General features: G+C 38.7%; 1 pseudogene; it reads left to right on the forward strand.

Moving 5' to 3' along the window:
* Positions 1-3538: 3538 nt before the first annotated feature.
* Positions 3539-22623, forward strand: LOC137341319 (myosin-3-like; annotated as a pseudogene).
* The last annotated feature ends 417 nt before the right edge of the window (positions 22624-23040 follow it).

A 23040-nucleotide genomic window follows, 5' to 3' on the forward strand; every position in this document is an offset into this window, starting at 1 on the left:
AGTGAGCACTCAGAGTTTAAAAAAATCTAAGCATTAATTGAACAAAGTAGATTACTCAGTCATTTTTCTCTCATCTGCAATGGAACCATATTCTTTCATAACAATACATTTGCAGAGTGATTTATTTATATCGGAAGACAATAAACCATACATCTCTACAGTTTCTGCCAGATATAAAACAAAATCTAAATACTTAGAATTGACCACCGTCCTATATGTAGATATAATTGGGAGAATACTGACAATGTATTATCCACTACCACATTTCAGTTGACCAAATATAGAGATGCCACATGCCAGGAAAGGCATCGGGCTCTTTATAAAAATCAGACAGTCCTACGTGTGACTTATCCAAGTCTGCAGTAGGTTCTGGTGAGTTTTACCTGGGAGCACTTCCAGGAAGACAAAAGGGGTTCGCACTGACAATTCTATTGTTGCTTCTGTTTTTTTTAGTCGCTCATGGGATGTGGGCGTCACTGGCGAGGCCAGCATTTATTGCCCATCCCTAGTTGCCCTTGAGAAGGTGGTGGTGAGCCGCCTTCTTGAACCGCTGCAGGCTGTGTGGTGAAGGTTCTCCCATAGTGCTGTTAGGTAGGGAGTTCCAGGATTTTGACCCAGCGACGATCGATATATTTCCAAGTCGGGATGGTGTGTGACTTGGAGGGGAACGTGCAGGTGGTGTTGTTCCCATGTGCCTGCTGCCCTATAACACTTATGTTTATTATTGTAATTTATGTTGCTCAGAATTACGTGATACTCTATTACTAGACACAGAGAGACTTGCGATTATTTTAGGTACATTCTTTAAACAACTTTTTTTTAAAAAAAACAAGTTTAATATATTGGAGTAGAAATATATCCACTGCCATAACTGTTAATGGTTATGGAAATAATGAAGCACCAATTGCAAATGGGTAGTACAGATTCAACTTCATTACAAATGTAGCTACATGTGTAAGATACTAACGTGTTCTTAATTCTGCTTTTCTTCACAGCCAGAGAAGCCAGCCAACAGTTCTTCTTGGTTGTGGATCCACAGGGTGAGGAATATAAGATTCCAAAGAAACCTTAAACATTTACTCGTTCAGCGCTCTTACTTTCTGCGAATCGAACCCGAAACTCTTTTTCAAAGTCGCCACTGAGGTAGTAAACATGATTCACAAAACACGTTCGACCATTTTATCCAGAAGCGAGCAACAAGCTTAGTTTTAGTCAGAGTGTTAGCAGTGTACTCCATAAAAGTGGTCGAGAAAAATGTTCTTACAATGTGACCATGAGTAATTAGAACTTTGCAAATAAGTAAGATGTGATTGCTTGCTATCTCGTTATAACAATGCAACCGAAACTATTTAAATGAACCAGATAAATGCAGTAGCACGCACTTACGTTTTCTGGGAGTTTTGGTGTGTTTTGTCAGATTTCCTTCTTTCTTTCTCTTCAGAAGGCATTGATTCCTACTGGAATACGAGCCAACTAGCGGTTAAAGCTCCCTACCACCTCAGCCAGGTGACTATTCTTGATATGCAAACCTTCACCGTGAATGTTGGCCCATCTTGGGGGCGGGTGACAGCTGAGCTCTATCCTATCTAGATCTGACATCCACACATGTAGACCTTCAAGCAGGAAATCAGGAGTAGGAACACTGGCTGATTTTTCCCCTCCCTAGGGACGCTGATGCCAATTGTAATGTCCCTATTGCCAAACGAGCCTAGAATGCAACCTGTGACATTTTGCTGTGTGAGGACCAGGTACTGACTGGCTTCACCGACTGAGCCAGACCATTTAAAAATGTTTTTAAATAAAGCAGTTGGTCACTGACCCTGCAATCGACTTATTCACGGAAATGGAAAAGAACTCCGACATCCAAAAGGGAAGAAATTGGTGTCTAATTGGATGTCAAGTGACATTTCTGGAGTCTAAATAACATCTGTAGAAGGTACATTTTTACAAGAACTGTTTACGGAATGTTTAGATCACAGATCAGCCATTTGATAAGATCATGGCTGATCTGTGATCTAACTCCATATACCCGCCTTTGGCCCATATCCCTTAATACCTTTGGTTGCCAAAAAGCTATCTAAGATTTAAATTTAGCAATTGAGCTAGTATCAATTGCCGTTTGCGGAAGAGAGTTCCAAACTTCTACCACCCTTTGTGTGTAGAGATGTTTTCTAATCTCGCTCCTGAAAGGTCTGGCTCTAATTTTTAGACTATGCTCCCTACTCCCAAAATCCCCAACCAGCGGAAATAGTTTCTCTCTATCCACCCTATCTATTCCCCTTAATATCTTATAAACTTCGATCAGATCACCCCTTAACCTTCGAAACTCTAGAGAATACAAGCCCAATTTGTGTAATCTCGCCTCGTAACTTAAGCCTTGAAGTCCGGGTATCATTCTAGTAAACCTACGCTGCACTCCCTCCAAGGCCAATATGTCCTTCTGAAAGTGTGGCACCCAGAACTGCTCACAGTACTCCAGGTGCGGTCTAACCAGGGTTTTGTATAGCTGCAGCATAACATCTGCCCCCTTGTACTCTCGTCCTCTAGATATAAAGGCCAGCATTCCATTAGCCTTCTTGATTATTTTCTGCACCTGTTCGTGACACTTCAATGATCTATGTACCTGAACCCCTAAGTCCCTTTGGACATCCACTATTTTTAACTTTTTACCATTTAGAAAGTACCCCGTTCTATCCTTTTTTGATCCAAAGTGGATGACCTCACATTTGTCTATATTGAATTCCATTTGCCACAGTTTTGCCCATTCACCTAATCTATCAATATCGCTTTGTAATTTTATGTTTTCATCTACACTGCTTACAATGCCACCAATATTTGTGTCATATTGCTATACAGCGCATGACTCATTAAGTTTATATCCAACAAAGATGCCTTTTTCCCCAACAAAAAGATAACATATCAACATTTTCACACCAACTCCCGATTTTCAGTAACTCAATGAAGTCAAATTTACATGTCAGCAAATAACAATGCGTTGTCAGCTTGTTATATCGTTTTACATCGAATGGCCATACCAATAATAATGGACAGAGAGCCACTGTTTGTAAGGTTGCAATCCTGGGGCACTTTGAATGTTGGCCTGAATAGAATGGAAGATAGACACAATCCTTTTAAATGGAAGCAAAAGCAAAATTCTGCAGATGCTGGAAATCTGAAATAAAAACAGAAAATGCTGGAAACACATGGCCGGCCAGGCAGCATCTGTGGAGAGAGAAACAGAGTTAACGTTTCAAGTCCATGATCTTTCCATCAGAATCCCTTTTAAATGGGGCTGGTCGGTGTTATCCCAGGGGTTTATTTTTTGCGTGTCAATGTAATTAGTGCGCGACCCTATATAACTAATGTGTGTGAAATAACTTATCTAGCTCAACAATAAGGTATTTTAGGAGAAAGCGAGTGTGTTATATTGAAGAGTTAAAAAGAAACACTTTTAATGGCTGAATTTGGTTACCACCGTAATTTCACCTGTAATTACAATAGACAACTGTACTTTTACACCCTGTGAAGCAGAGCGATCATGAATGTTGACCAAGAAATGAAAGTCTTCGGAGTGGCTGCTCCTCATCTCCGCAAATCTGAAAGGGAACGAATTGAAGCGCAGAACAGACCATTCGACGCCAAAACTGCTTGTTTTGTGACTGACTCCCAGGTGGAGTTTGCAAAAGGGAAAATTAAGAGCCAAGATAGCACCAAGGTCGAAATGGAAAAAGCAGATGGGAAGGTCGGTGAACCCCAGCAACTTTCAATGGGTAGAACTATTTATCCTAGTCCCAAATTCGACGTCTCGCCTTACAAAACCACATCACAATTATTCTTACTATATTATCTATTTTAGTTGGTCGTCGTGAAACCCGTCGATGTCTTCCCAATGAACCCTCCAAAATTCGATAAAATCGAAGATATGGCGATGATGACCCATCTGAATGAAGCATCTGTGCTCTATAATCTCAAAGATCGTTATGCAGCCTGGATGATCTATGTAAGTACACCATCAATATTTACTTTTTAACAATGTAGTTTTAAGTCACAAAGTGTCAAGATTAATCTATTTTTTTTTTAAAAGACCTACTCTGGGTTGTTCTGTATCACTGTGAACCCCTACAAGTGGTTACCAGTGTACAATCCCGAGGTAGTGGCTGGCTACAAAGGGAAGAAGCGACAGGAGGTTCCTCCCCACATCTTCACAATCTCCGACAACGCCCATCAGGCCATATTAACAGGTAACTTGTTAATTTTCTACATATTTGATAAGATTTTATGTATCTATTTTTATATATTTTATTTAATTTATTACAAGAAATTTGCGCGACTTACAGCTTAGCTTCAGTTTCGAATTGAATGGAATAGAATTTCTAACAATACTCCCCATTTTTGGTGTTTCATCTTACAGATCGTGAACGCCAATCTATCCTGATCACGTAAGTAAATCATTTACACAACACGTCTATGACTCGCTCTCACTAGCTATATATTTATGCATAGATATATAATCTATAATACATTTAAAATCTTGCAAATAGCGCACAGTCCCTGTGACACATTTACGTCCTGTAACACTTTCCCTGTCACTCTTTGTTAATAACGTCCTATTGTTATAAAGTAGCACGCCCTCTAACTCACTGTAAGCAACGACATGGGTGGGATGTATTAACTTTTTTTGTGCTTTTCAGTGGAGAATCTGGTGTCATCCAGTACTTTGCATCAATTGCATCTCTTGGTGACATGGGCAAGAAGAAAGATGAAATATCAAAGGCGAGAGTATGTTAGAAGATAATCATACTTTAATATAAAAAAGTATTTCATTCTGTTTATGTCTCAATGCAGTTTAGTCATGGTTTAACCGTTAACTGCAAACAAAATGTACCTTTTAGGGAACCCCGGAGGATCAAATCATCCAGGCTAACCCGTGGCTGGAAGCCTTTGGTAATGCCAAGACAATAAGGAATGATAACTCATCTCGTTTTCTAAGTTGATATGGGAATATATATATATATATAAAATTAACCAATACTAAAAAAATCTAAAGCTATTTTTGTGAAAAAGATTGATAGCATTCAACCACCTCCACATGAAATAAAAAAAATACAATCTTGGTGTGTCTGAATTCACTTTGTTTTATTCTGAAGGGCAACTTTATCAGAATCCACTTTGGAACTATAGGAAAATTGGCTTCAGCAGACATTGAAACTTGTAATTGTTTCAAATTGGATTAATTGTAGACTTGTGGCAGAGACTTAACTCGTCTGAATTTGCAATAACCATCCAGACTTGTTGGAAAAGTCCAGAGTGACATTCCAACTACCATCCGAAAGAAGCTATCACATTTTCTATCAGATTACATCCAACAAAAGGCCAGATCTTATTGGTAAGGAACCTGTTAATACTTTACACTTTCTGCACATCTGTATTTCCTTTCATTATGTCACTTCATTTTCAAATGTTACCTATCATCTACATTGTCTTTGCTTTTAGAAATGCTTCTTATCACCACCAATCCCTATGACTTTCCTTATATTAGTCAGGGTGAGATTACTGTTCTGGGTATTGATGACCAAGAAGAATTGATGGCTACTGATATAAGTATGGTGTACATCATTAATATGATAGCAGTTGAGTTTCATAAACTGATTCTAACATTATCTCCTTGAATTAATAGCAAGCTATTGATATCTTGGGTTTCACCAATGATAAGAAAAATGGTATCTACAAAATTACTGGTGCAACAATGCATCATGGCAACATGAGATTCAAGCAGAGGCGAAGGGAAGAATAGGCTGAGCCTGATGGCACAGAGGTATATTCATTCAACACATTTGCTAAATTTTACATGAAACAAGCCCTGTTCCTAAATTAGTCAAAATGATCACATAAACACAGATCAGCAAAGACTGAACGCTGGCAAATTTCTGTGGATTAGTATAGATACAAGATGATAAACGCTGAGTGGAACACGGCATATAAAGTTTATCGTTGACTTTCTTAATAAGGGGTGAATTGCAGGATATTCTGGTGAGTGGAACAATTTATCCACTTTAATTATATAATGTCAGTATCAAGCATTGTGAGGTTAGATACATCAGGGCCAGCTGCAGAGTAAAACTTTATATGCTCTAGTAATGTGCTGTACCTCAACTCAGAAGATGACCCCATATCACATTGCCACCTCCAGTTGGGGAGTTTTGCGCTGTCGATTCAAACATGTTAGAAACTACAAGTCTGTCCAAGGTTGTTCCATATTGGACAATTACAGTCACTATACAGCAGAGATTACATAGAAGTTACAGCACACAAAGAGGCCATTTGGCCCAACTGGTCTATGCTGGTGTTTATGCTCCAGATGAGCCTCCTCCCACCCTATTTAGCCTAGTTATACCAAAGATTTTTCTTGTTGATGCAATGTCCGTGCAAAAACTATAGTATAATTTGGTATTGAAAATGAAGTGATGGCATATTGCAGTTTTGCGATAAGCACAAGAACCACCCGGAGGAGATAGTCTTACACCACCTTTCTTTCATACCGGCTACAATATAACATCAACTGGTCTTAATCAAAGTTTATTTTTAACTTTTGATATTAGCTGTCCAATCATCTCATCATCAACATTAAAAATGTAACTAGTATTTGGACACAGGTAAGCAGTGCTCCGAACATGTATGCACAAAATGCTGACAGCAGGCAGTATGGAACTGAGCATACAGTGTGGCACATGCAGCTCTGAGTCATTGTAAACAGGTTTTGGTCTCAATTTGTATAATAACATCTTGTCAGTTTGGGCTAGATTTAAACCTAGAAGTGAAAAGAGTGTCTTAAACTATTGTGCCAACCAACTCTCCTAATAGACACTATTCAAGACCCAAAATAATGATAAACAAAACTCAAGACCAATAGAAAAAAGAAAGACTTGCATTTATATAGCACTTTTCATGACCTCAGGATGTCTCAAAGCTCTTTGCAGCCAATTAAGTACTTCTGAAGTACTGTTGTAGTGTAGGAAAAATGGCAACCAATTTGCACACAGCAAGATTCCACAAACAGCAATGTAATAATGACCATATCATCTGTTTTAGTGATGTTGGTTGAGAGATAAATATTGACCAGGACATTGGGGAGAATTCCCCTGCTTTTCTTTGAAATAGGGCTGTGGGATCTTTTAAGTCCACCTGAGAGGGTAGACGGGGCCTTGGTTTAACGACTCATCTGAAAGACAACACCTCCGACAGTGCAGCACTCCCTCAGTACTGCAGTGGAGTGTCAGCCTAGATTATGTGCTCAAGTCTCTGGACTAGAGCTTGAACCTACAACTTTCTGACTATGAGGCAATAGTGCTACCCACTAAACCATGACTGACACCAATGGAAGCATGTCGGTAATAGATAGAGCAGGCAAATTTCAAAGCAGAAACAAAAATCATATGTAGTATGATTGCTGAAAGATTACAATTAGGGAAAAAACAGAAACACTTCAGGATTGGTATTAACAGACAATTTTTCTTTTTTTTTTTGCAGTTGCTGACAAAGTTGCTTACCTTCTGGGCCTAAACTCAGCAGATCTGCTCAAAGCATTATGCTTTCCAAGAGTAAAGGTCGGCAATGAGTTTGTCACCAAAGGTCAGACTGTACGACAGGTAATGCATTTGCTGGAAGAGAGGACGTATGCACAATTTTAGCAATAGGCTTTACGAAACTGAAACACGATTTTACTTTTTTTTCGGTATACTTTGTGGTGGGTGCTCTGACAAAGTCAGTGTATGAGAAGTTATTCTTGTGGATAGTGATACGAATTAATCATCAATTAGATACAAAACTACCGAGACAACATTTCATTGGTGTTTTGGATATTGCAGGCTTTGAAATTTTTGAGGTGAAATTCCCAGTAAAAATCTGACAACAATAATATTTATTAATAAAATGTGAAACGTGACTATTATACTAACATATTGTTTCATTCCCCAGTACAACAGCCTGGAACAGCTTTGTATCAACTTCACTAATGAAAAGTTGCAACAGTTTTTTAACCACCACATGTTGGTTTTAGAACAAGAGGAGTACAAGAAGGAAAGCATTCAGTGGGATTTCACTGACTTTGGTATGTATCTGGCTGCTTGCATTGAACTTATTGAAAAGGTGAGAAGATAGTTTAGTTTTTTCTCACCAATTCCCTTTGCCAGTGTTCACACCTCCCTTCTCTCCTGATGGTTTTGGTTCACTTTGCAAGGTTTGGGTTCATGGGTGCTGGGCCCTTTGCCAAATGATCATTCTTGTGTATATACTTTCATGTAAAGTTCTAGTATGCATTTCTTACTGTATGGATAGATATAATTAAAATACTTTGTTTTTTTAAAAACAATTCAAAGCCTATGGGCATCTTCTCAATCCTTGAGGAGGAATGCATGTTCCCCAAGGCTTCAGATATGACATTCAAGGACAAATTGTTTGATCAGCATCTTGGAAAATCAGCAAATTTCCATAAGCCCAGGATTACCAAAGGAAAGACTGAAGCTCACTTCTCCTTGATCCATTATGCGGGCACTGTGGATTATGACGTTAATTCTTGGCTGGACAAGAATAAGGACCCTTTGAATGAATCTGTAATTGGACTATACCAGAAATCTTCAATTAAGCTTCTTGTACACCTGTATGCTACTTATGTATCATCGGCAGGTAACAGATATTTTGCATTATACAATGAAATTGTAAAATGATGTTTGACAGAACACAAATATGTAATCTTTTTGAATAGATTATCAACATTAAAACAAATGTACGGTTGATCAAATGTATGTTGACAATAAACATTATTTTTTAAAGAACATACCAATAATTTAAAAAATAGAGTGAGGTTCAAGGCTGTAATCCACCCAAGAGTTTGGAAGCATTTTTAAAGTTATTTATAAATCTAGGTATAAATAATATCAATGGTATAGCAGTGTAGTGGTCATGGCCCTAAATAGTAACCCAGAAGTCATGAGTTCAAATTCAGCAAATCTGGTAATTTGTAGTACCACAATGTTGTAAAAATCCAACTGCTTCACTAAGGTCCCTATTGGGTGGTGAGACTCTTAATGCCACTCAGTTCTGCTATGAAAAATACCATCAATGGAACAGCAACACAGTGAAGATGCAGCAGCTCAACCCACCACACCCAGGGCAACTAGAAATGGACAATAAATGTCATTCCAATATAAATTACTTTATTTAAAAAAAAGACTCTTCAAAGTTAGAAAATTCTAAGTTCTCCATTCTTTGCTATACTAGAATAAATTATTGTGCAATTGTATACTATGAATTGATTATCACAAATAAATATATACTTTGTAGAAAGTGGAGCAAAGAAAGGTGGCAAGAGAAAAGATTCTTCCTTTCAAACAGTGTCGGCACTATTTAGGGTATGTTCTTTTTTTTAAACTTTCTTCTAACTGCACTGTTAACTCTAATCTTATAGAAACATATATCTGTAGCATGGAAATGACAACAGTTGGTTGCTTACGGTTATATGCAAGGCTCAGATGAGAAAATAACTACTATTGATTATTAAATTCTTTGTTTGATACAGGAAAATCTGAACATGCTGATGGCTAATTTGAGAAGCACTCACCCCCACTTTGTGTGTTGCATTATTCCGAATGATACAAAAACGCCAGGTAATTTCCAGCAATCAATTTAATTCTTCTTTCTCCCTATTTGTAAAAAAAATAATTATTACAAAAATATTATTGCATTCTTACCACAACACAGGTAAAATTAACAATCACCTGGTCATGCACCAGCTGAGGTGTAACGGCGTACTTGAGGGTATCAGAATCTGTAGAAAAGGATACCCAAGCAGAATCCTCTATGCAGACTTCAAGCAAAGGTAACCAACCAGTTGGAGTTTATAACCTACTATATCCAACACCATAAAATTTTATGCATTACATAAATGGAAGGCATAATAGAAACAATGGCATACCCAGTTTATTATACTCCTAAGGAAGTTGTTTACAATTCGCCAATAGCTTAATTTGAAATTATAATAGTCCAGATTTTGCTGTGAGTGGCAAACGAATGGCACCAGCTGATCGTTAAACTTCCACTTGCCCATAGACTTTCTATGGGGTTTTGCATGACATGTTGCTGTCCGCCAAACATCCAAACAGCACACTGCCCTCTACAGAGCATCTGGGACCTGTGTGAACAGGGCAAGCAACTGTGTATAGGAACACTGGAACATAGGAACAGAAGTAGGCCTTTTAGCCCTTCGAGCCTGTTCCGTCATTCAATGAGATCATGGCTGATCTGTGACCTAACTCCATATACCTGTCTTAACCAAAGGTATTAAGGGATATGGGGCTAACAAAAATCTATCAATCTCAGGTTTAAAATTAACAACTGAGCTAGCATCAACTGCCATTTGTGGTAGAGTTCCAAACTTCTAGCATACTTTGCGTGTAGAAATGTTTCCTAACTTCACTCCTGAAAGTCCTGGCTCTAATTTTTAGGCTATGTCCCCTAGTCCTAGACTCCCCATCCAGTGGAAATATTTTTTCTCTATCTACCCTATCAGTTCCCCTTAATAGCGTGAAAACTTCGATTAAATCACCCCCTTAATCTTCTAATTTCCAGGGAATACAAACCTAGTTAGTGTAATCCCTCCTCATAATTTAACCGTTGGAGTCCAGGTATCATTCTAGTAAATCTGCACTGCACTCCCTCCAAGGCCAATATATCTTCCTAAGGTGCGGTGCCCTGAACTGAACCCAGTACTCCAGGTGTGGTCTAAACAGGGCTTTGTAAAACTGTAGCATTACTTCTAACTCCTTGTATTTTAGTCCTCCAGATATAAAGACCAGCATTCCATTAGCCTTTTTGATTATTTTCTGTACTTGTCCATGACATTTTAATGATCTATGTGCATGGACCCCTAACTCTCCTTGGACCTCTGCTGTATCTCCTTAACCAATCAGATTAAAGAATTGTTAATGAGCCACGCGGTCTGAACCAGGAAGTGTAATCAGAATAGTGAATTCAATGTCAAATCAGGTACAGAAAGAGAAATAAAGAGAGGGAAAGAAAGATTGGATTAAGAGAGCGAGAGAGACAGAAATGTTTTAAAATCTCCAACAATAAGTAAAAGCTGAAGGAATGAGACTCCACCACTTGTAAAAGTAAATTTTCAGTGCCAGAGAGGTTGTTTGGCAGTAATTAAGACTTACCACACTGTTAAAAGAGTGCTTAGACTGGAATGGACAAGCCCTAACTTTTTGTGATGAGTTTAGTCCGTATCTATGTCAGCACAGGAACTACACGCCGCTCAATACATTTAAATGAGGAGCCAGACGGCGAGATGCCATTTTCGCGCAGCTTACGGAGGGTCAGCGCATCTCACGGAGGGTCAGCGCATCTCAGACAGCAACTTCTGGATTTTCGCGTTTAAAAGTATATGTGCACTTGCTCGAAGTTACTGTCCAATTTGCGCATAAATAACAGGGAGCACTGTTAGCCTCACGATATTTTCACAGCAAAATCTGGGCCAATATTTTTCATCCAAAGATCTGTTTGGCACATATTAAATGTGAAAAAGACTACAATTGTAAATACATAATTGTGGCAATATGACTATACTTATTTTAAAATAAACAGATACAGAGTACTGAATGCTAGTGCTATCCCAGAGGGTCAGTTTATTGACAGCAAGAAGGCTTCGGAGAAACTCTTGGCCTCCATTGATGTTGATCAAACCCAATACAAATTACTAAGGTAAAGTCCTAATACACATTAGGAAAATAACTAAATTTCATAAATAGCTGTGTAATGAAAACCAAATGTAACAACTGAAGATATTTTCTGCACATGCAGGTATTCTTCAAAGCTGGTATCCTGGGTAATCTTGAAGAGATGAGAGATAAAAGATTGGCTGAACTTATTACCCGCACACAAGCTAGAATTCATGGTTACTCAATGAGAGTAGAATTTCAGAAGATGATGCAAAGAAGGTACAAGAGAACTGTTCATAACGTGTGACAGCATTAATTTAAATTATAGACGAATAATTGTTTTTTTAAACAATTTCCTTATTAATTGCTCTACATAGGGAGGCCATCTTCACTATCCAGTACAACATCCGTTCATTCATGAATGTCAAGCATTGGCCATGGATGAAATTGTTTTTCAAGATCAAACCTCTTCTGAGGAGCGCAGAAGCTGAAAAGGAAATGCAAAACATAAAATAGGAGTTTGAGAAGCTTAAAGAAGCATTTTCCAAATCTGAAGGAAGAAAGGAAGGAATTGGAGTAGAAAATGGTTACCCTCCTGCAGGAAAAGAATGACCTACAGGTGCAAGTGCAAGCGGTATGTAAATTAACATTTTACAAAGTTAAATTATCTCTATTGTATTCAAAAATTAGTTGCACTGAAAATATTTATATTTAATTTTTAAGGAAATGGAAAGTTTGGCAGATGCTGAGGAAAGGTGTGACCAGCTGATAAAAAAACAAAATTCAGTTTGAGGCTAAGGTTAAAGAGATGAACGAACGACTAGAGGATGAAGAGGAAATGAATGCTGAGCTGACAGCCATGAAGAGGAAACTTGAAGATGAGTGCTCATAACTGAAGAAAGCTATTGACAACTTGGAGCTCACATTAGCCAAACTGGAAAAGGAGAAGCATGCCACTGGAAATAAAGTACGCACAATCATTTTTGGTTGCTATAGTTAAGAATTTGCATACTTCATGAACACTTTAAGTACAGAAAAAGCTCTGTGTTTGTACTTTATGCTGAAATCCGGCTTAGCATGTACCTTGTTTACAATATTTTCTTTTTGGTGTGTACTGTGGAGAATCCTAATTTCTTGCTTTTTCCTGTCATGAATCTTACATTTATTGGAAGTAATGTACACATAAGCAGTCAACAGCAAACACCTGGGATCTTAAAAGAATTTAATTTCCAGAACAAGTCTATTAAGGCTACTTAAGCAGTATGAATACCTGTTCACATTTGAGGACGGCTGTTCTCCAGTGCTAAATTTTGAAACTTGGAATGATGAAAGAAGACCAGAAAAACCTGCATTGAAGATAATGCCTTGCAAGCATTAATTGATGGGTATAGCAATGTAGAAATGTCGTCTTTAGTCTTGAGAGAAAGTCTAAGAAGCCCCATTTGATCTGCCAGGCTTGGCATGACAGAAGGTGAATGCACCAGGGAAGATATATGGATAAATATTTTGACCTAAGGAAAAGTACCAAGGTAAGGAGCCAAAGCATTGATAAATTACATAAAATATCATATATAGGCCTCCAGGCAAGTAACATTTATCAGCCATTTTATTGCGAACATGTGAATGTCAATAATGATTGGCTCAATTGATTCAATGCCAAAATACTTTGCAGTCCAACAGCAATGTTTGCATCCTTTATATTACATAGTACAAGCTTTACAGAAATACTGTATACTTGTGCTCGATACACTACAACTACACCAAAAGTTTATAATTGTTCTCTTTCTAGGTTATTAGCCTTCAGTAATGCTGAATAACGGAGGACAGGTGAAGACAACAAACAGCAGAAAGTCCTTATTCCCTATAAAAAAAAATTCTGAATATATGAATATTGTTGGCATTGCATCCACTGAGGGAACAGTGGAAGAGGAAGTTGGAGGTTCCGTTCATGATGCTGTTTAGTCTCACTATGGTTACACATTTGTAGAACCATTGTTGCTTGTAAAAATTCATAAACTAAACTCAAGCACAGTTGCTGGACAGTGTCTTGACTCACATGTCAAACTCAGTTGGAGAATGTCACAGGAACTTTACCAGGAATGCTATCATGGCCTTATGGACCTCCATCTCTAAGGCAATAACAGCTGTCTTTTATTTCCTTGGAAAAGTGATGGCAAGCACTATAAGTGAGGGTTTCATGGATCTCATGGAAGGCCAAAGGTTTGAATTTGCTGAGTTCAAGACCAGCAATGACCAGGCCTTCATCAGAGGCATGCAGACTGCTTCACAACATCTGACATCTGCATCTCATGTAGCAAAGCCATTTTATGGTTCGGTGAAAGAAAGTGCACAGCATTCTTACACCGTGCACAGCGCCAGTCTAGTGCCCAAGACTGCAGACACACCCAATTTGAGCCTAACATCTGGATGTTCTCCTGTCTGAATCCAGGGAAATTCCACAGCAGATCTCCCAACCAGCAACAAGTACCTGCCTCTTCCAGTATAAGAGAACTGCTTAGGAGCAGACCACGTTTCCTTTCTACATGGCATACACAAAAGAGACAGAGTGGCACATCATGGTAAACACCTTAAATGCACTGCACTTAGTACAAATAAATGCGATGCACATCACTAAAATATTATGATGTATTATTTACATACAGGCCATTACTATATTATACCAAAAGGGCCTTCACAGATAGCTTTGATGCTTCAGTGCACCATACAATGACTAAACACTGTTGGGATGATAACTGAACAAGTAGGAGTGCAATGTAAGGAAATAATGACTGTAGCCATTATAAAGCATGATGAGATGATTGAACATTTTATTATGATTTTCTACCATGGAAAATACGCTTCAATGAGCACTGTATGCAATTGTGAATACAGGCAGGCTGTGGAAGGCAGTTCAGATAGTAGCTACTTTAGAAGCAATGGCAACCGTAGAAAATTCAAGGGTAATGGGGAAAGAGCATAATAGGTTACTCTTAACAGCAGCTGTGTCCTGTTGCTTTTTAGTTTTACTATACTGGGCACATAATCCAATGAGCAAAGAAATCGGATGCAGTTGGTTGCATGATGCATTAGGGTTTCACTAATTTTCTTGATGCAGTGGTGGACAGTGAATTGATTGATGTTGCACCTGTGGGGAATTGGAAAGAACCAGTAGCATAAAAGATAATGAAAAGTTGTGACCGTGACTGCTACTGGCTGTACTGAGCAGACCGTGGAGTATGGCTATATGTTTCCTGCTGCAGATTGCCCCAGTTGGCTGCAGCCTTCTTGAGGACTGTCCCTGTGACATATCAACATGCTTTGACTTTAGCAATATATCCACTGGATGGCATAATGGCAGTTATGGCTGGATTGCTTCCAATGGAATCAGATTTCATCAGCCTGAAGCTACTGCTCCCTATGATCAACTCTTCCAGCTGTGGATGCTAGATTTGTGTCCCATGACAGTTCAACAGAAAAACAAACAGAGAATGTGTAAGGTAGAGAAAATTGAATTAAGAAGGTTAAAAGTAAATGACAAAAAACACTGGTAGTTCCTACAAAAATATGAATATCAAAAAATAAAGGTCAAAGAAGCAATAAAAGCAATTATAGTATTTTCAGGTAAAAAGAAAAGTATGTATTAGTGTGAAGGAAAAATTAACATATGTCTCTCAAAATCATTCACCAAGCCTGGAAATCCAATCTACTGCCAGCTTTTATTATGAGAGCTTCTTGCACAGGTCTGTAATGCATTAAGCAGCAGAATTTAATGCATATGTGCAATGTGTGAACAATATATGATTTAAATTATTATTACACATTTGATCTGCACTGCAATTCATCGTGGAAATTCATTTCAAGGCAGAATTTCTGAACTAGCAACTAAAATGGAAGAAGACTGCGTAAACTTGCATCCCTGCAGTAACATATTTTACACTTTTGATGCCTTCACAAATCATGGGATTTTGGAGCCTATGTGTTTACTTATATATTGTTACTGCACACAGGTTAAGAATCTCACCAAGGAAATGGCTACCCTAGATGAAACCATTGTCAAGCTAACAAGAGAGAAGAAAGCCTGGCAAGAGGTCCACCAGCAGATCTTAGATGATCTCCAAGTAGAGGAAGACAAAGTCAACACTCTGACCAAAACTAAGGCTAAGCTGGAACAGCAAATCGATGATGTAAATATCCATAAAATAAGTATTTTCTCTGAAATGTTCCTGATTTGCACAGGTCCCATAATATTGTGATACTGACATATTTTGATATCCCTATTCTTTCATAGCTTGAAGGGTCTCTGGAACAAGAGAAAAAACTTTGCTTGGATCTTGAATGGGTTAAGAGGAGACTTGAAGGTGATCTGAGGATTCCATAATGGATTTGGAAAATGCCAAACAACAAATGGAAGAAAGGCTTATGAAATGAGAAACATTTACATACGTACATATACACTCACTACTGCATTTGGACAGTTGTAGTTCCTTGTATATTAGGATTGTGAAAGATGTGAAAAATGTGAAAGACTAATCAAGTGAAAGTTAATTTGGTAGACCTGATTAGTCATAAAGTACAAATAATATGATCAGACATCAAAATATTGTAATGTATCTGTCCAAATCGGCCTTGATAACACAATAGTGCAATGACTTTTATACAAACCAAAATCTTGTATAACACACAGACAGCAGGATTTATATTTCTACAGCTTTTTGCAAATGTAGATACAAATCAATTTTCAATGGAGTAGATTTAAATTTAATAAATGTAACTTTATAATGCCCATTTCTCCATACAGTCTTACTGTTTATTTTTAATTTTAATGTCCCTGAACAGGAAGGACTTTGAAATCAACTAGTTTCAAAGCAAAATCGAAGATGAACAAAATCTAGGCATTCAACTACTGAAAAAAATAAAAGAACTCCAGGTAAACTGGAAGTGTGAATAAATATCTCTTTTCACTGAATTATCCTCACAGTTTTCATATGATCCTCAGAATGCCAGTTAACTTGTTCACATTTCTAGTCCCGCATTCAAGATCTCGAGGAGGAGATTGAAGCTGAGCGTGCAGCTCATGCTAAGGTAGAGAAGCAGAGATCCGACTATGCCCGTGAACTTAAGGAAATTAGTGAGAGACTTGAAGAAGCTGGCGGCGCCACCGCCCTCCCTATTGAAATGAATAAGAAATGCCAGGCAGAATTTCAGAAAATGCGCCGCGATCTGGGAGAATCTACCTTGCAGCATGAAGCCACGGCTGCTGCTCTTCGTAAGGAGCAGGCTGATGGCATTGCAGAACTTGGGGAACAAATCGACAATCTGCAACGTGTGAAACAGAAACTCGAGAAGGAAAAGAGTGAGCTGAAGATGGAAATTGATGACCTTGCCAGTAATTTAGAATCAGCGTCTAAATCAAAAGTAAGTTCAAATAAATTATAGTGTATTGATTTATTATAGCGAAAGTGTGATCTGATCAATTCATATGTATATATACATACACACATGCACACTCGTGTATATAAAAATTTTGCATTTACTATGTGATTGTCACACTTCAGATGTATGCTTCATTCTATAAAAAAGGGGAAAGAAAGCCAGTCATTTCCTGCTGATTTTTCTGATCCTGATAACCTGGCCTCTCCCCAAAGAGAGCTAGGTATCTACAGGGACACACTAAACTACATCAGCTTTCCAGAGTAATTGGCCTCAAATGGACCTCAGGACATACCTACATAGACCAGTTCCGCACACAGAGTACCAGAGCACTGGCCTGAGAGAGGCATGCCAGGTTGAACACAGCTCAATCTTGGCACTTAAACATCACAACCCTGCTCCAGCCCCTGGACAACTCACAAACAATGACATGGGAGATACATGTGCCAAATAAAATGGGAGGTAATCATAGGGTTGAAGTCCCCAGTGAAGATAAAACCACACCAAAGGAAGAGTTTGGAACAATTTGAATATGACACAGTGATGTTTTCCTATCTCAGATAGTTTTGAATACATTTCAAAATGTAATGTTTCAAAATAAACGTATATTTTTATATTTCCAAAATAGGCTAACCTTGAAAAAATATGCCGTAGCCAGGAAGATCAATTAAACGAACTGAAGGCAAAGAATAATGAGTATTTGCATTCCATTAATGACATGACTACTCAATCATCCCGGTTACAGACAGAAAACAGTGAGTTGATGCTGTAACATGAATACTGTCGATTAAATAAAGTGAGTATTATTTGGCAATCTTTACAGACTCATCTTTAAAACAATATTAACCATGTGCAACTTTTAGGTTTCACAATGCTTACTAAAAACCAATTGGAAAGTACTTTTTTGCTTCCTGTAACAAAAAGATGAAGAATTCTTTTTACTTCCCTGAAGGTGAACTTTCCAGACAATTGGAAGAGAAGGAGAATTTGGTATCTCAACTCACCAGGAGTAAACAGGGATTTATGTATCAAGTAGAAGAACTGAAGAGGCAACTTGAAGAAGAAACTAAGGTAATACTATGGGTTTAAATGCATTTAACTGCATGTAAAAAAAAAATCAGATTTCAAAAGAACATGATAGACATAGATTATCAATCTAATAAAGTTCTTTATGTTTTCAAAAGATTTTTTTCTGGTTTACAAGAACAAAGGTGATCATATGAGTAATTTAAGAACTACAGCCACCTTCATATTTCAATGTGCTAATTACCTGGGCCCACGTTCAACAGAGAATGCCAGTGCAGTCAAAATGAAACCTTTCATAACCACTCATTCTTTGCAAAAACAGACACTGCTCATGTGTAAAATAACACATCAATATGAATTTGCAATCATTTTTATTTTTTGTCATCCTGCATTTACTTGTAAGGCTATCACTTCTGTCATGTTAACCATTATCAGTTTCATTCTCAAGTATTGTATTTGCAGCACTTCTGATTACTTCTTTCTATGTTATCTATCGAAAGGCTAAGAATGCCTTGGCACACGCTCTGCAAGGTACCCGCCACGACTGTTTCTATATTGTACTTAATAGCATTTTAAAGTAACTATGTAATTTCCATTTTATTTTAACGATGAAATCAGGCTGCGATGATGGCTGAGGAGTTGAAGAAGGATCAGGATACCAGTGCTCACCTTGAGAAAATGAAGAACGAACCTCGATCAAACAATCAAGGATCTGCAATTCCGTTTGGATGAGGCTGAGCAACTGGCATTGAAAGGAGGAAAGAAACACATTCAAAAACTAGAGGCTAGAGTGAGTTGTGCAAATAAATTATTATTTTTTTCAAACTGAAGATTGTTCAGAGGATATGTTTGTCATACACCAGTACCATGAACAAATGACACCTTCAGATTAATTAACGGCCCAAGCTTCTACAAGTGACTCATTTAGATTTTTAAGGAGCCACTTTGTAGACTCAAATAACATGCTCCATTGGTAGCTGATTTATAGGGCAGGATTTTAAATGGGAAAAACGGGGGAGGGGTTGGGGGTGGGGGGGGCATTGAAAACTGCAACAATTTCAGACCCTCCCCCAACCTGCCCATTTCCGGTTTTCACCGGGGCGGGACTAGTGGGAGGGGGGGGCAACCAACCCGCTCGAAGCAGGTGGGTTGGTCACCAAAACCGTTCAAGGAGGCTGCGGGCCTCCATTTTGAAAGTTTTAGCAATTTCACCCTCTGCGGGCTAGGATTCCCGGGCCTTCTCCTTCACGCCGCGAGAGAGGAGGCGAGAAGGCCCGAAACAGCAGCTGCTTGTGGGCCCGGAGGAGCAGGAGTGCTTCCCCCAGACCCAACAAGCCTTCCTGGAGCGATCCTGCCTACGTTCGCCGACCCCCCCCCTCCCCCCCGCAAACAATGATCGTGAACACCCTCCCCCGCCACGATCGCGACCCTCCCAACGATCGCTGCCCCTCCCCCCAACGATCGTGACACCCGCGATGACCCCCAATCCTGCCCCCCCCACCTCGGTGACTGACCCCCCCCCACCCCAGTGGCTGACACCCGATCGCCCCATGACCCCTGATATCTAACTCTCCTCCCCCCCCCCACCGATGATTGACCTCCGATGACTAACAACTCCCCAATTACTGACTCCCCCCGGTGACCACCCATGTCCCCATGCTCCCCCATTCCCCCCCCCCCCCCCCCCCAGTCCATATAATCTAAGACTTGCCTGAACACTTACTTGAAGACGTCCTCTTCCTTGCTCTTCTCCCTTCTGACTGAGACCAGCCTGTCAACCTGGCTGGCCTGTTGGATGGCAAACTGACAAAAAAAAACAGACGCCCTTATGTCAAAACTGTAAGGACGTCCGGGAAACCCGTACTTCCAGGTTTTATGTCCGCGATTCGACCCCTTCACCCCCTTCCCGGCTCTGGGCTAAAATCCTGGCCATAATGTCAGAGGAGGTTGGCAATGTCCACTTTCCTCTAACATTAAAAACATGGAAAAATAAATTTATAAAGAACCCAGGAGATCAAATATGCCCCCGTGTACTTTAAAACATGGCTCAAATTATACTATACCTGATGTGAATTCAATATGAGGTGACCTCCTCGGGGGGGGGGGTCCACAGCATTTCGCTTGAATACACTCAGAAGTCAGATTCAGCATGACTCCTCAATCATACTGGCAACTCACATCTGAAACCACTTCACGTTGGTGCAAAATTGGCAGTATAGTTGCACCCTTGGGTATACTTCCTCTGTGTGTAAAGTTAAAGAAAATACCTTTACTATAGTGTCACTAGTTTGTAATGACCATTTAGTAAATAATTTTTCTGACACACAGAGGAAAATGTATTCTTAGTCTACAGCTTATGATTTATTTTATAGGAAAATTTTATTTTAACATGAATTTAGACCAGCAATAGAAAGCAGGAAATGAAACAGAAGATAGTGATGAGGAAAGCTGTTTGGCTACGTTGGTCATCCATCCAGAACAAAACTACACCCCCATCCCAAAATCCAACTGTTTCTTAAATGATTCCAGTCTGATTGTCAGCTCTTTACATCAAGTATTATAATTTGGAATTTTAATTTTCCTTTAGGATGGCAGCTTTTTTTTTGAAAACTGGAGTTAATAGTAGGAAGATATGATTGTTTGCACAGGAAGCGTCTTTATCATATTACTGTTACTGAAAATACCCACTGAGTTAAATCCATTTTGTTTTATAATTAAAAACAAAAATTTATGGAAAGACACAGCATGTCAATCAACATATGAAAGAAAAAGACAAGTTAACACCTTTGAAGGCTCCAGCGCTCCTACCTACTTTTATATCAATGCAAAGTGATTTTAGGTGCACATCAACATGGAAGTGAGAGTATAACTTGGACCCAGGTGAATAATCTGACTCCCATGTGCACTAAATCAGGATGTGCAGGACCACGAGTGATAGGGATTCTCACTCTACTTGGATTTCACACAGGGTGTAATGTAACTCCAGGCCCACCTACAACCACATTTTAAAAGTGCCTAAGTGGTCCACAGGACTTTCTAGGAACTTTATAAACTTACTTTTGACTCTCTGTAATATTATGAGAGAAGCAATTGCTGATCAGTCTCTCATAACATTAAAATTTAGCTGCCCAGAAGTGAAGCCGTACACGTGCATCCAAGCACATATGCCCAAAGCTCCATGGTCATTGCACTCAGTGCAAGGTGCAGCAGGCAGTATAACTGCAGACTGGGCATTGCACTTTACAGGTACTGGTCTGAGGTTGGTATCCGTAGTAAGTGCAGCCAAAATTGTATATAACTGAGCAACTTGAAACTATGAGATTATTTAAATATAGTATCATTGTGAAGCATTATTCAATTATATATAAAACTAGAATGATTCAATAAGAATTGCAATTTTGGAAATATCTATTGCTCTTATAGATACGTTAATTAGAGAAGGAACTCGAGACTGAACAGAAATGTGCAGCAGAGGCAATTAAAGGTGCATGGAAGTATGAAAGAAGGGTCAAAGAGATGACATTCCAGGTAAGGACTAATTATTCAGAGGTCTTAATTGTCAATTTTATTTTAAGTTCTTGTACAACAATGAGACTTTAAATTGTTATTTATTTTTCACATACAGTCTGTGGAAGATAATAAAAACATGGCTAGACTACAGGATTTGGTGGACAAATTGCAACTAAAAGTCAAATCCTACTAGAGGAATGTCGAGGATGCTGTAAGTAAATAACTGATATCAAATGCAGTCAGCTGAAAGGAATTTTTAGTTAGCTATCTTGACTTATGAGATTTTCTTTGTATGATTTGTAAGATTTTGTAGCTACATCATATATGCTTTTGGCTTTACACCTATTTCTTCAGAACATGGGCGCAAAACATGCATTTTGAAGCAAATAGAATTGTTTAACCCGATATATGGATGGGTCAGAAACATATATAATAGCAAAGCCATTTGAAATCTACGCCTCTTGACCCAAAAATGACACTACTATTGCTATTGTACTAAAGACATTATTTGGTGCTGGAAGGAATCTGGTATGAGCATAGTAAATCATTATGAAGTTGTAGTTTTGTCAGTTTGGAGTTAGAGTCAAAAATATTTTAAACTTTGTTATGTATAATTATCTGTCCGGGGGAACAGGTCAATGTTCACCTGTCCAAATTCAGGAAGACACAGCATGAGCTGGACGAAGCTGAGGAGCATGCCGATATTGCTGAATCGCAGGTCAACAAACTGAGGGCTAAAAGCCGTGTTATTACCAGCAAGGTAAAGGAATTGGTCTCAATACTTTGTGGGTTAGAGTTTCCACTTCGGGCGCAATCGGGAAGTGGCACCCAAAATGCGCTTGAAATTACATTGATTAAGTTACAGTTCAAGTTTCTGCAAAAATTCATTTGTATAATCACAAACGTTAAATCTTCCATGAACCAAAGCAATTGGGCAGTGTAATAGAATGTAATCGTTACTTTTTAATGGAAAGGATAAAAAAGGATTTGTTAATATATTTAAGAGTGGTAGCCTGGTGCAGTTTTATTAATACAGCTGAAAATGGGTTTAGCACCAGAAATAAGTATTTTTAATAAAGGGAGCGCAGTCCTCCACCTGTGAATAACCTGATTTAATATCACTGGAAATGACTTAAAAAAAACTACATTGAACTATTTAATAGTTTCATTGGTGTTCAGTTTATCAGTAAATTAAATATTTTTTGATATGATAAAGCTTTTAAAACGTGCCTGTTCGACTAAGAAAATGAGCGCAATTTGAAGAGCCTTCCTGAGCTAGCGCAATCGGTGGGAGCTCGCAATTTCGACCTGGGGACGTGGATAGTTTGTGGCCTGATTCGGGTGAATTGAATCTTGAAGC

The sequence above is a fragment of the Heptranchias perlo genome, chromosome 23 (genome assembly GCF_035084215.1).
Source record: "Heptranchias perlo isolate sHepPer1 chromosome 23, sHepPer1.hap1, whole genome shotgun sequence".
Taxonomy (NCBI): Eukaryota; Metazoa; Chordata; class Chondrichthyes; order Hexanchiformes; family Hexanchidae; genus Heptranchias; species Heptranchias perlo.